Source organism: Uloborus diversus, chromosome 5, assembly GCF_026930045.1.
Source record: "Uloborus diversus isolate 005 chromosome 5, Udiv.v.3.1, whole genome shotgun sequence".
Lineage (NCBI taxonomy): Eukaryota > Metazoa > Arthropoda > Arachnida > Araneae > Uloboridae > Uloborus > Uloborus diversus.
The window spans coordinates 114,538,576-114,550,008 of NC_072735.1; positions in this window are offsets into that span (position 1 = coordinate 114,538,576).

Consider the following 11,433-nt stretch of genomic DNA (forward strand, 5'->3'; position numbering starts at 1 on the left):
TCAACGGGAATCTAAAAAAATGACACAAAAACCGGTTTTGCCATCTCATTTGTTTCCATGGTCTCCAATTTGGCAATATACCACCAAATGATCGTCAGTCTGAGACGCTATATTAGTTTAGCCACAAAAAATGAGTAAAGAGGCTTTTCAGAATACCCGATCGAAAACAAAAAGGAAAGTGCGCAACTGGGAACGTACGCACAACCCACATGCGGAAATTTATCCTTCTACAGCTTAGCATTTTGGAGTTATGACTTATGAAAGATACATACATCCAGCAGCAAGAAACAACGCAATAATTAACTTGTTTGGTACCTGAATGCAGTATTAAAAATTCTTTCAGGGGTGACTAAAATAGAAATTCATACTGAAATTTAGTAAACAATTTTATATGAAAAAAATAACTCCCTTTACTTCGTAATAAAAAGTAAAACATCAAAGGTCCTTTTTTTCCGAAAACATCGGCCAATTCCATCGGCTTTTCGATGTTTTTTAAGGCCGATGGGCCGATTTTTCCTGCAAGTTAGCATCGGCCGCCGATGCCGATGGCTAAATTGTTGAACCATCGGCGCCGATGCATCGGTCGAGTCCTAGTTACTACATAGTTAAAATATTTCACCATTTCCCTTTGCCCCGCTATTTAATTTTGCCCCACATTCCCCTATATCTCATAAGGACATATTTTCATGCTGTATACATCCTAAGAATTTCATCTCCTTAACTCAGATAGGGTTCTTTCGGAACTCATCATGAAACACTTGAACTTCAGAAAAACTGACATAATACCTGAATTCCCTAAAAAGGATTTGAGCAATACCAGAGGTGCTGAATAACCATGATCCTGGTTAACTCCAAAACCCCTCTTGCGGCTGCACCAGTGGCTCAGACCCTTTTTTTTTCGATAAATGAAAAATGTCGTAAAACAATTTTTCTTAAATCACAGTTCTGACTCACACATACTGTGTAACAACAACAAGGAAATGACAGGAGCCACCAATTTTTTTCATTGCAATAAAAGAACTCACCTTGAGATTTATTTCAAATGTTTAAATTATTGAACAGAACCTCTGCCTCATAATGAAAATTCTATTTAAGTAAAACCATGTTTTTCACCAGAGAAAAATACAAATACAAATACAAATGTGACGACCAGCAACAGGCTCTGGGCCCAGCTAGGCTGGTCCTAGTCAATTAATTAGTCCCCAATGAAGATCAATGGCCCTCTTAAAGCTATCCACTCCCTTGCTCATTACCGCCTCTTCCGGTAAGCTATTCCAAGTGCCCACGACCCTGCTAAAGTAGTAGTTTTTCCTGATTTCCAAGTTAGCCTGAGATTTAAATAGCTTAAAACAATGACCCCTTGTCCTGCTTTCCCCGCAAAAATTTAAACCATTTACATCTTTCATTTTGATAAATTTAAATAACTGAATCATGTCCCCTCTGACTCTCCTTTGCTCCAGGCTATACATGTTAAGCCTATTAAGTCTGGTATCATAATCTAAATCTGAGAGTCCCCTTACTAATTTAGTTACCCTTCTTTGAACCCTTTCCAATACAAAAATATCTTTCTTCAGATAAGGCGACCAAAACTGAACAGCATACTCCAAATGAGGTCTTACTAAACTCCTATATAAAGGCAGAAGAACTTTCTTAGATTTGTTTGAATAGAAATGATAGTCAAGTTCTATTTATTTTTTATTGAAATAAAATTACACTATATAAACTTCAAGTAATTTTTTATTAAATCTATTTGCTTCAGAATTTTCAGACGATTGAAAGATTTCTCCATCAGACACAATTTATGGCAGAAATAAGTATTCCTGTAGATTAGGCTTAGCAAATGGCAGAAAATGAATGTTTTTGAAGAGTCTGAGGATCTGTGTGAAACAAAAACCACATCACATATGGGATAAAAGATTCATGTGGTTACTTACCACCATAAAAATATTGCATACACAAAATGTTATCAAAACCTTGAGGACTCAGGTAACACAATCCTTTTTTCCTGGGTGAATCGAGATTGATTGACTCACTGGTGACACGGGTCAAAATGTCTAGTGGTTTGATTTTAAGGGATTTAATCTGAGGGGGTTAAATAAAAGTAATTTGAGCATGCTTAAAGTTTTCCATACCAATGCTCACAGTATTAGGAACACTACCGGGCTAAGCACAAAAGTTGTATCTGCAACTAAGTTCAAAATGAGTAATTGCTGATTAAAGATTTGCGCCTCCATGTATTTGATTCAGATGCAACTTTTTCAGAATTTTTTAAATATTTCCCATTGACAAATGACCATAAAACATTGTATTTAGGTGAAATATGTGACAAAGAACCACCTGGTGACTGTAATTCAATTTTGATAAGGGCAGATACGATTTTTGTGCTTAGCACAGCAGAACAAGATTGAAGAATTGAAAAACATATATATCAGAAGTTGGATGTTATTGGAATGATGTATTGGTGGGTTACTGAAAAGAATGCAGATTTATTAAGTAGTGCTGGTTATAATTTGTTTAGACAAGATAGAATAAATAAAAGAGGGGGTGGGGTTTTATTTTATGTTTAGAGACACTTTCATTTGCAATAAATTGGTCATAAATAATAAACTTAAAGATATTGATATGGTTTGGTTGGAGTTGCTAAACAATAAGGGCAAAAAAATTGTGGACAAACAGATGTATCGTATTATTAATGACATGTCCTGTAAGATACCAGTCATCATAATGGGCGATTTCAACATTCTGGGCATTGATTAGAATAATTTTTACCCAAATAAAAGGCAGAGAAGATAAATTTATGAAATTAATTGGAGTTTTCCTTAGATCAAGTTGTAACTCAGGGAACTAGGCAGGATGTAATTATGAATCTAGTTTTCTGTGAGGTGGTAAGTTCTGCTCAGGGTATGTGTGTAGGGGATGACGTTGGAGATAGTGACTTCAACAGTATTAGGTTCTGGATTAAATTTGATGTGTACAAAGTTGAACATATTTGGTTTAAGCCAAATTTTGCAGAGTTGGAAGTTTTTTCATCAGAATTTGAAAATAGCAAAGTAGATTTCTGAGGACGGAGTTTAAAAAAATAGCAAGTATGGTTGTGGGGATTATATTTTCTTTAGGAAAAGAGGTTTTAATGTTAAAGTTTGGCCTATGTGTTTCTCCAGGGAGATTAAGAAGCTTTAAATTATAAGCAAGCTGCTTTTGATCAGTTTAACTAAATAGGTCAGTGTGATGATAGGCAAGGCATAGTTTTAAGTATTTGGAACGGATTTGGAAAAGAGAATTGGAATAAAGGCTAGCAAATAGCATTGACAGGAATCCTAAGAAATGTTTTTCTTATACTTATTCTGAGAAACTTTGAAAAGGTCAAATTGGGACATGGGTCGATTTATCATGGAAATTTAATTCAAAATGATAGGGATATAGCAAATGTTCTAAATAACTGTTTCCCATGCTTTTAACGATAACTGTATCACAACAGTTGACACAAGCTTTCTAGACAAGCTTGAGGATCTTGTCTTTAATCAGAGAAGATGCTTTATTTCATTTGAAAATTATTAAAGCAACTAAGGCTCCAGGAGTTAATCTTTATTTAAAATTTTGGTTGAATGTGCAGAGGAATTATATTGAAGTTGATATTTAAATATTTTCAATGCTTCTTATAACTTGGGGAGAATCCCCGAGGACCAGAAACTGGCTAATGTAACACCACTTTTCAAGAAAGGGTCTAAAAGTAATGCAAGAAATTATAAACCTGTAAGTCAGACTTCAGAAGTTAGGAAAATTTTTCTAACTGATCAAAAGATGATCACTATAAATTTTTTAGAGACTAGTTTGCAGTATGGTTTCAGAAAAGGTAAATTGTGTGCTACTAATCTATTGCATTTCTATGAAAGTTACCATAGGTTTAGATAACAAAGTATGTAGATATTTAAGAAACACTTTCATATACTGTATTTGTAACCTGGAAAATTCAACCAAAATAAACTTTATATTTATATTGATTTTCAAAATGTTTTCGATAAGGTACTGCATGTTGCTTTCCACATCAAACTAGCTGATATAGGAATAGGATGGAAAATTTTAATATGGGGTAGAATTTGGCTGAGTGGAAATAAATAAAGAGTAGTTGTAAGGAGAAATAATTCTAAATGGAGTGATGCTTTAATTGGGGTTCTTCAAAGACCAGTTTTAGGGCCCTTTTTGTTTATTATTTTTGTGAATAATATTTAAAAACAGTTCTGGAAACAAGAATGGTTTTGCTAATGATGTCAAAGTTGGGGGGAATGTAGAAAATAAGAAACATGTAAATCAGCGTCAAGAGGATTTCTATCAGCGATTCTTGGCTACCGGCCTGGCCCAAGACCCCGTGAAAATTTGACCGGATCTGAGATGTTGTTTATTTGTCATAGTTTAATTTCTTTTTATAATTTTTCCTCATATGTCTCAAAAGTGATTTATCATTGTATAAAAAGACAGTAAGTTATCTTCAAATTTAAATATTTTACATAAATAAATCGTAATAAAAATATCATGATTAACTTATGAAAAAGTTCTTCAATACCGAGCAAAGTTTTACTTTATCTATTTTTATTTACTAGCTAATTCATGCAAAGCACCCACCTGATTTTATAAGTTTTTTTTTTTTAAATACAGTGAACTTCTATAAGTTGAAGTTGCAGCAATGTAAAAAAAAATCGAGCTATCGAAAATTCGGCTTATGGAATACGAAAACAAAACAATAGAATAAAATAAAATACCACCATGAGTTTCAGTTCATAACTGAAACTCATTAAATTTATAATGTGAGCAAAGAAGTGATAGAATCTAAGATAATATCTTCGCTTCAAAGCAACAGTAGAATATCTTACTTTTATTCACGGGATTAAATGTCTTACTGTTGCTCTGAGGCGACGGTACACACTTCGTATAATATAATTCTATAAATTCAGGAGTTCGTACAGGATAGAAAACAAATTTATAAATTTATATCAGATATTAAAATCTGTACTTATCAATAAAAACAAGGGATCTCTCTCTCTCTCTCAAAAAAAAAAAAGTTATCAAACATTGCATTGAGCAGAGCTTTGTTTTTTCTTTAAATAGTCCTTGGACATCAAAGAGAGTTGGCGGACATTTGAACAGGATTCTATGAAAACGTGTAATACATCTGCTGCTTTTCTTGCACCGCCAATCGAAACGGTCCCCCCCCCCCTTGCCATTTTTAAATTAGTGAAAACTTGCAGAGGCACATCAAACTTTAATACATGTTTTTTTTTTCTTTCTTGCGCCACAATCGAATTAACTCAATTTTTTCTTTGTGGCTTAAATTTTTTAATCTTCTCTTAGCCTATTTTAATGTTCTATCCCAAACGTTCAGAAATCAATGAAAAGGCCCCACAAACATTCGCTTTCAATAACAACGAAAGAAAGAAGCCAGTCTTAGAAAGACCAGCAGCTTCATAGTATACCGCAAAATCCCAAAAATTGACCTTCCGCCCAGTAACCCCAACCCCTTTTTTTGCCAAAAATGGAATTGTTCCATAATCCCTAATAGACTCTGCCCTGCTTAGATTTTTTCTATCCCATTTTTAGGCAGAATCAGAGCTTTGGTTTCATCCATGAACAGGTTTCTCTTTTCTACTGAAAGAAATGAAGTAAATAATTTAAAACGAAAAGGGGAAAAAAGTCTTGCAAATTAGGTGCAAAAACAAATCGGTTTCAGAGATTTATCAAATCTTCTTTACTTAGACGCCATTGATACAAAGCAATGGCACCAGTTTTTTTCTTTTTGTTCCTACTTTTTTTGAAGCAAAAAAAAAAAAGATAACACGATTTTGACATATAGTTATGTTAGCAAAGAAGCTGTGACGAGTCATGAAATAAAATTCAACTTATCGAATATTTTCTCAACGAAATTAGGCTTATCGAAAATTTATATAATTAATTCCCCATTCAGTTATACGGGAATAAAGATTCACTTTGGCTCATTGAAGTTTCACTGTAATTGCAAAAATTCGACTTGTATGGTTTTTTCACTGATAGCGGGGAAAATAATCTTTGAAGTTTGATGAAGTATTAAAAAAGTTCTACATTTCTCCACTCCCTGTTCCAAAGAAAAAGAACTCCTTTGAGAAAAACTATATATGATTTTTTTGCAAGGATAAAGTTCACCAGTCCATGAAATTTCTCCACATATTTTTACTGGTCCGTGGGTCAAAAAGGTTGAGAAATGCTGATTTAGATCATTTCACTAACTGGGTTGATAAGTGAGGCATAGCAGTTAATGTTGAGAAATGTCAAGTACTACATTTAGGTAATGGGAATGAGAATATAAGTTATTTTACACTGTTCAGTCATTAGTCAGCATGGTCTTTCACATGGTTTACAGTAGAGTGGCTTGATAATAGAGTGATGTCATGTGGGGGTGCACGGCTGCCAGGTTTTCGTCCAGGCTCTTAGTGGGACGAACTGGTTTGGCGCATTTATTGACAAGGACCAAGATTTAAGGCAGTATTGCCGTCACACAAGATTTTTCTCAAGAAGGGAAATTTGCTTATAGGTAATATTTTTTATACAGTGGAAAAATATTTAAAATTTCAAGCTTATGAAAGTACGAAATAATGATAAATAGGCAGCAAGAGAAAAAAAGAGCTTACTGAGAATTCAAATTTTTAACAATTATTAATTAATAGAAAATTTGTGGCATTAAGCTTTGAAATGATAACTTAGAAAAAAAAACCTACCATTTTTATTTTCTTTATTTTGTTAGTTATCGTAATTTTACTTGGATGCATTTTACGCCCCCCCCCCCCCAATACATATGCGAATTGGATCTCGAGGGAAAGCTCTCATAGTAAAACCTTGCTCTGATCTGTTGGAGCAGTTAACTGCTACACAGCAAGGCAAAAGTAAAGCAAAGAAAAGCTTCAAAAATTTTGCTCAAAAAATTCTCAAAAAAAAAGCTCAAAAAATTTGCTTCAAAAGTAAAGCAAAGAAAAAATATTATTATTAACTTATAGTATTTAAATATATTTTTGGAATTAAACATGTCAACCGCAATGATAAAAACTTTTTATTAGCTTCGTTTCAAATACCTCCTTTACAATGTTGCTTTTAGTACTGACTTTTTCTGAAAGAATGGGGTTTTTATTTTTTCATTTCCTTATTTCTTTTTTAGTATTCATTTAAAAAAATATTCTTTACAATAATGTAATTGTACTAAAATAATTGTGGAACAAGTATTTCATTTGAAGTCTTAAACCCACATCTATCAAAATAGGTTTAAAAAAACAGACGCATGGTTTCCATTTAGATTCACCAAATCAAAAAGAAAAAAAAAATTAAAAATGAGCTCCATACTGTCTTAGCAGTAAAAAATAGCATTAGCACACATACAATAATATAGAAAGCGTTTTGATACTATTTTTCACGAAAACACACTGGGATTCATTCGAACCAGCAACCTTCCTGGCAAAAAGCGAACGTCTGCGTTTTTTCTTTAACTATCAATAAAATGCCTAGATTTTGCTTATACACATTATTTAATGAAGGAGCGATTGCTCAAATTATTTTGTCCTAGAATAAGAAATTACAAAAAGAAAAAAAAACTTGCATTTGTCGAAATTTTACAGAATGCTTCGAGAAAAGTAAAAATTTAAGTTTTTCAAGAAGAGAGAGAGGAGAAAAAAGCAAGGTAAGAAATGTATACAGAACAAATAACAGATTAGTGGTGTTAATTAATCATACTGTATGTTGATGAATGAAAAATAAAAACAGATCAAATTTTTTTAAAGTTTAATTTACATTATTTTAATTTTAGAAAGTGAAACTTTAGAAACGCATTTTTCAATACATTCAAAGTTACTGAATATTTACTTGAAAACAAATTTTAATAATTATTTATTTTTCGTACAGCATAGATTACGAGAGGCTAAAGATAAGAGCTTCAAAGGCCCCAAAAATCTCGCCAATACACTTGAATTTTGTATCTTAAGTTTAAACGCTCAAAAGCAGAAAGAAAACCACTTTATATGCTAAGAATTTACATAAAATAGGTAGCTACTACATTCAATATGCTGAAAATCATTAAAAAAATCCATATATACCTTGATTTTTATTTCCATGGCAATTTTCTGAAGTTCCTAGAATTCGACAATGTTAAGTCTACGGAAACTGAAGTGGGCCTTCCCGCGGTTGGACGAAAACTCCCCTCGACCAATCAGGGGGACTCTGTATTCAAGCCACTCTAGTTTACATCGAAGAACCCTGTTGCGTACATTACTAAACTTCGATGGAGTAATTCGTCCTCCAAATAAAATCTCTTATAAAATAATTTATATCAACATCTTATTAAAACCTTATTTGTATGTATGCTTTAATGTGAAATTATTTCTATGTGTAGAGATTTTAAAATTCTACACTTCAAAAGCATGACTTTAGTTGCAGGTTTTGGATGGGGTCAAAAATCATTTTCTGGCGAATGTTTCAAACAGGGCCGGATTTAGGGGAGGGCAGGCGGGGCTACTGCCCCGGGGCCTCCACAACAAAGGGGCCCCCACAATAGAATTTTCACAAAATATCCTAACTTTCACGGGTCGAAAATATCGGAAAAATACATATATATCAAAATATTCGGATGTAAATCAAAGTATCAGATATTTTCGAAAATATGATAATCTTTTCGAACCCTGATAAGGGGCCTCCACTCCTTCGTTGCCCCCGGGGCCTCCACACTTCCAAATCCGACCCTGGTTTCAAAACATAAGTCTTAGTTTACGCTATCTTTGGCCACCCAATTGACGGTTGTGGGCGGGGGGGCTTGTGGATCCGCAACTAGTCACAATATAAAAAGTTTTCTTCACTTATAATCATTCAAGTTTTTTTGGAAAGATAAATACAGGGTTACATGATCCTATCACCATAGCTGGGTACTATAGACGCATGCTTGCACACCATATGTGTTGTACATATCGTCGCTGCAGAGCAACAATAAGATATCTTAAGTGTTATTTACAAATACAAATACAAAAGTGATGACCAGCAACAGGCTCTGGGCCCAGCTAGACTGGTCCTAGTCAATTTACAATCCCCAGTGAAGATCAATGGCCCTCTTAAAACTGTCTACTCCTTTGCTCATTACCACCTCTTCCGGTAAGCTGTTCCAAGGTTCCACTACCCTGCTAAAATAATAATTTTTCCTAATATCCATGTTAGCCTGAGATTTAAATAGCTTAAAACAATGACCCCTTGTCCTGTTTTCAGTGCTAAACTTTAGCCCCGTAACATCTTTCGTTTTAATAAATTTAAACAGCTGAATCATGTCCCCTCGGTCTCTTCTTTGCTCAAGACTGTACATTTTTAGCCTTAGATTTCTGGGATTAGATATCTTACTGTTGCTCTGAGGTGAAAATATGTGCATTGGCTGAAATTTGTTAATAATATCCATATTAAACGCTAATTATCTTCAAAATTTCAAGATAAATTCATGAAAACTGTTAATTATTCCTTTCAGGAATACATGGATTGAAAGCAAAAGGCATTTTTTTACTAAACATTTTACCTACCCACTACACATTTTCATTCCTATATAGTTTTAAGCTATGTGCACACACAGGGCCGATCCTAGGGTGTCGGCCGCTCGTGTGCAAAGACCTGATGTGCCGCCCCTCAAGAGTAATTTGCATATTTTGACTTATCTTTAACGTCTATATAAATCTTTCTTCAAATTTCTGTACCAAGTTCTAATTTAAAAAAGTAAGGGGGGGAAAAACAGAAGAATGATGAATTTATAAAAAGGAAGAAAAGTTTTATAGTAAGAAACTTCTTAGGTACAATTTATATCTTTGAAGAAAGTAATAGATACCGAAATTTACTAGTCTTAAAAACGCATTTTATAGTCGGTCTTCGGTGACATCAGAGAAAGGACGGAGGAGGGGGAAGCAAAAGGGGGGGGGTTGCTTTGAGAAAATTATCGAAATTGGCGTATGAAAAATAGTTTTAGTTAATCTTTGGTTGTGTTCGGTTGCAAGGACAAAAGAGTCGGAATATTCAGGGTGCATGGAGAAATTTTCGAAATTGACGTCAAATATCGCAATTTTAGGAACTTTTTCGAGACTTCAGGTAATAGTAATGTTGGAGTTCTTTCCTAAAATTTTTTCAAAATTGAAATCAGTTTGAAGCTATTTTTGTGACCGTAGCGTAGGAAAAATCGGCGCTTTTCTCGAAAATTTTCCGAAACTGAAGTTTTAAACACGCAATTTTGGGTTACCTTTGTTGACATTGCTAGAGGGAGGGAGATTCAATAGTCTCCCCTCGAAAGTTTTCGAAATTGAAGTTCGCTAATTTAGGCTGTCTTTGGTCACGGTAGGGGATCTAGCGGCTTTCCTCCAGTAATTTCTCGGCACTATTGTTTCAAAAACCCATTTTTGGCTATAGTTGAAAACATTAGGGGAAACGTGAAAATATTCCGAACCGAAATATTTTTCAGGACTAAAATCCATTATAGGCTATTTTTTAGAAGGAAGGGTTTTAGAGCTCCCAAGCGGATGTTTCTAAAAGCGCAATTATTTTATATACTTTCTTTGGTGGCCTTAACGAAACTGGGACGCTTCGGTGGATCTTAACAGATGTTTTTCGATACTAATATCGGAAAAATACAACTATAGACTTTTGTCCACCTCACCTCAACGATTGATGGAGTATGCCCTAGCGCGGTAGAAAGTTACATAAGTTAAGCAGGTCTCCTTTGGAATTTTTTAGATATTGAAGTCCCAAAAACGTATTTTAGGCATTGTTTGATAACGATGGGACTATGAGCGGGTGGGGGTTCAGTGTGCCCTCAAGAACTGTTTTTCGAAACTGAAGTCAATTTCAGGCTAGTTTAGGCAGGAATGGTTCTGTGACTCCAATGAACCGTCTAAAAACGAAATTTTGGGCTGTAGTGATTGCATTAGAGAAAAGGGGGATCCGGGGGTCCTTCCCCAAAATTTCTTGAAAATGGTGTTTGAAAAACGCAATTTTTGTTTGTTTTTCAATAAATTAAGTGAGAGGGGTGGGATTAGGGGCCTTTCTAAAGACGCTAATTGAGACTGTCTTTGGTAGTAATCGCAAAAATTTCGGGAAAAGAAATCCGAAAAATGTCATTAAGCAATTTTATGACAGTAGGAAGGGCTGTCCTCTAAAAACACATTTTGGATTTTGGAGCCAACAATTTTAGGTTATGTTTGATTAAGTTAAGGTGGAATTGGTGAATCAAAGACTTAATAAATACTTTTATTATGAATCAGAGACTTAAGATCAGCGGTTCAACCAGCGAAATTTTCCGAAATTAAAGTCCTAGAAACGCAATTTTAAGCCTTCTTTAGTCTCGTCAAAGAGGTCATGGCATCCTTTTGGATCTTCGTTTAAATTTGCAATCCGGGGCAAGAGCCCTGT